Source organism: Lygodium microphyllum, chromosome 15, assembly GCF_053477565.2.
Source record: "Lygodium microphyllum isolate KBCC chromosome 15, Lygodium_microphyllum_v1.1.10, whole genome shotgun sequence".
NCBI classification, from domain to species: domain Eukaryota; kingdom Viridiplantae; phylum Streptophyta; class Polypodiopsida; order Schizaeales; family Lygodiaceae; genus Lygodium; species Lygodium microphyllum.
The window spans coordinates 20,345,087-20,349,394 of record NC_141149.1 but is presented as its reverse complement, the minus strand read 5'-3'; positions in this window follow the sequence as shown (position 1 = coordinate 20,349,394).

Genomic DNA, 4,308 nt, shown 5'->3' with positions numbered 1-4,308 from the left:
TGTGTGTGGTAGACAACGTCTTCTTCTTCTCCTCTTGTTTCTTACCTTCTTGCCTCCTTGCTTGTGCTTGAGAGAGGGACTGAGAGCATGTGAGGGAGTGATCGTGGGAGAGTGAGGGATCTTGGAGAAGAAGCTCTCCATCTTCTCTCTTTGTCTTCATCTTGTCCTCCTCTCTTCTCTCCTCTTGTCTCGAACGTGGCTATGGAGGATGAAGCTCATGGGAGAGGGATTGAGGTTGCTTGAGCTTGCCTCAAGGATCGTGGAGCTGCAGGGGTGCAAGAGAGAGGAAGGTACTCGATCGAGGATCAATGTAAACTCATTACATCTACAAGGTAGGCATTGCGCAACGGCTATGTGAGAGGTAGTCGTGGCTGCTCAATTCGAAACACTTGAGTAATAAGTGGTCTGTAGGTCTCGGGGTAGAGCTCGAAGGGCTCCCACAAACCTCAATGGATGGGAGGACATAAAGGCATCAATCAAGGATGCAAAAGCTCCCACATGAAGAAGAGTCATAGCCAACTGCATGACATAACCAACCACAGTACAATAAAGCATAAGAAATCTATCATAAGAGCATATGATATTCAGCCATGAAATCAGCCCATAACCATATGCATACGCATAGCTCTGCAGTACATCATGCCACCAAGGAACATCCAAGTCAAGTAAAGACTGACAAGTGGCAAAGCATCATGCAAGAGTCAAGCTCCAGGTGAAGCCCAAACATCTATACAACAACATCCAAATAAGTGGCTCTGTAAGGTATACAAGAGTAGACCATGTGCATAGATGGGTAAGCATACCTAGCACCTGCTCTCTAACATGGGTAAGCATAACTAGCATCTACTCTCAAACAGGAGCCCAACAAGTATAGAAGCTAGACAACAAAGGAGAAAGAAAGCCATAATTGTAAATCCCAAGCACTATCCAAGTCCACTAATCAATAAGGATCTGGCATATCAAATGCAAACGAGCAATCATAGCTCAATAGGCAGCTGCCAAAATAAGGGAGCAATTCACTACTCAATACTTGTAAGTGCATCCAAGTAATAGACAAGATCCATAATCGAAGCATCAAATCTCATATAGCATCCAAGGTTGTAATAGAAAAAGCAAAGTCATAATGGAAAAAGCCAAATCAATGTCCAACTTCTCAAGGGAATACTCAAATGAATGTCGAGATGAGCTCAAACAACTGCCATCCACATCCAAAGCATAAAGCATTCACCAAGACATCATAACCCGTATCGGGTAGCCTAGGCATAAACCATGTCATAGATGAAATGCCAGCTGCAAAGAAGTGATAGTCAAACCCAAATTGAGCTCTAATCTCAGCTCAAAAGCATTCCGAAGCATAAACAATACATGTGTCATAGTCCAAATACATCATGACATCATACCGAGTACCCGGGAGCACCCGTAACCAATATGCATACCCCAACTGTAGCATAAATAGCTTTAGCCCTAAAGTTTCCAGTGGCATATAACCTCTATAAACTGAGAAAATCAATGCTGAATCCAAGATCAAATCCATAGGAAAACCATAGGCATACATTCCCATATGTTTAGGCACCAACAGAGCATAATCGGGCATCAAATGCCAATACTTGTAAGGATAAAATTGAAGTAATAGGTGGCTGCCCTGTTTTGGAACGATCTGGGATTGTTCAAAACAGTCAATGGCTGAGCTAAATAAGCTCCAAATGTGTCTCACATAAGAGGCATAACATCCACAAGTGATCTGGTATCAATAGACATAAGTAGAAGCATCACATAAGCCATAGGCATACAAATACATACTGTCTCAGACCTGAAATCTATTGCAGAATATTTTGTCATAAAAATTTGGCAAATCAAACATCACCACCATACCCGGAGCATGACAAAACCCCAACTTAGACTCTTACCTTGCCTGAATGGGGTTCTGAATGCCTGAGATATGACAAAAAGATTGATTTTTGGGCCAAATTTTGAAATAGGCGCAAAAAGAATGTGAGTTGGCTGGGGGGTCTGCTGTCCCACGTGTCAACAATGGGTCCCAAAGGGGGCACAAATGGGGACCAAAGAAGGCCTACACTAAGCCTCAGCAAGCCTTGATAGGCTGGAAGCAAGATCTAGGTGAAGGAAGCTTCAAGAGGTGTGAGCTATGGCTGCCCACAACCTGTGAAAACCCTGTTGAGTTGAAAACTAATTGAGAATGAAGATCTCATACCTCGTGTGGAAGGCCGGGATGTGTTGAGATATCGAGCTCCACTTGTGATATGCCAGGGTGACCGTTGTGCATTTATGTCACCGACTTGTCAGTTGTGCAGATGCGGTTGGTACACCGCCCATGAATAATAGCTAGATGACAGCTATCCTTATCTACTCTAGTTTGTGGCTCAGTTAGTATGCCACCTTAGTTAGTTGAGTTTGGTTTGAGACCCATATATAGGGTTCTTCTATTTCTATATACTAGAGTTCTTTTTGGCTTACACAACTAAGAAGAGGAAAACTGTTTTCAGCCTCCACCCTTGTGTGTATTCCCCCATTGTGCAAGCAAGAAAGCTACAAGTGAGACTCCTTCCTTCTCTCCCACAATCTTGACATGGTATCAGAGCCTTGTTCGTGGTAAGGAGCTCAAGAAAGCAAGGCAAGTTCGCGGTGTTCTGGTAAGAGGAATAGTGTTGCTTTCATTCTTCTGTTTTGGGAGCAATTCTCTGCAGGTAGCATAGCGAGAAAGTGCAAGAGTGCATTGTCTCAGGTTGAGACGCCCTTCGCGGTGAAGCAAGAGGGTAGTATATGCTATGGTAAGGGCTTTGGCCCTTGGCGACCCTGTTTTTTTTATTTGAGGCCATTTCGGGGCCTGTTTTGGAAGAGAAGTTTTCTGCACGCACTAAGGAAAAGGCCTAGTTTTATGTTGTGCGACCACTGTTCTACAAGTCGGTGAAAAGTTAATGTAGAAATTGCATCGTATGCCTGTGCGCAAACACATGGGGAGTTACAGAATCATCCTTGTTGCCTGTTGATGCAAAATTGTCACTAGGAAGTGACTGTGTGGTCAAATACCACTTTTGTCAGTTTTGCAGAATTGCCCTTGTGAGGCTGAAGCTATGTTCTTTGCAGTGACGGTATTTTTTGCAGTGCTCTATAATGGTGTATGATTCTCTTTCACAGATTGTCACTGAAAAGCTTGACAAGAACAACTTCCAAGCATGGAAGTTTAGAATGACAAATTTCCTTATGGGAAAAGGATATTGGGAATTCGTTGCAGGAAATGAAGAAGAACCAATTCTTCCTGATGTTCCCAATCAACAGCAAATGTAGGCATTTAAATAAAGCATGGCATGAGAGAGCCAGGAAAGTTATGTATTGGCTATCTATCAGCATTTCAGACTCTATGATTGTGTATATTCAAAATGCAATTACGCCAAAGGAGGCATGGGATACTTTGTCAAAAATGTACAGCACAAATACACAAGCAAGGAAAATGCAGCTCAAGCAAGAGTTGCATAATGTGCAAAGAGAAAATATGAGCATCAATGACTACCACATGAAGGTGAAGAAGATTGTAGATGCACTTGCTTCCATTGGGTCGCCAGTGGAAGATGATGATTTAGTTTCTGTGACCTTGAATGGTCTAGGAAAGGATTATGCACATTTCCGAACATCCATTTCCATCCGTGAAAGATTTCCTGATTTTGAGGAGTTGATTGCTCTTCTAATTTCTGAGGAGCAGAGAAATGGTGGTGCATCTTCTTCAGGAGGAACTTCAAAAGAAGCTGTCTTCTACTCAAATGCTGGAAGAGGTAGAGGCAGAGGTAGAGGAGGCCGATCTGGAGGCCGTGGTAGAAATCAGAATATGTAGCAAACTCAAAAAAACGGGTCCTATGGAGGAGGACGTGGTAACTCTAGAGGCACGGGGAGCCAAAGAGGTCGTGGTGGATGGCAAAGAGGCCAAAATGCAAACAGTAATGTTGAATACTACTACTGTGGTAAAATGGGTCATATGGCTAAAGACTGCTATAAAAAGCAGAATGACATCATGAATGGAAAATTGCAACAAGGGAATTATGCATCTTCTAGTAGACAGGGTGATGACAGAAACGAGCATTTGTTTATGGTGCAGCACATGAACAATTTTGTGACAAGTGCAGAAGAAGGCAACAATGTATGGTATGTTGACTCAGGTGCATCAAACCACATGACATGTCATGCACAATGGATGGAGGATGCAAGGAAAATGGAAAAACCAAGATTTGTGGAGACTGGTGATGATACTGCACATCCTATTGTGCAGATTGGAAAAATTCCTTTGTCTATGCAGGA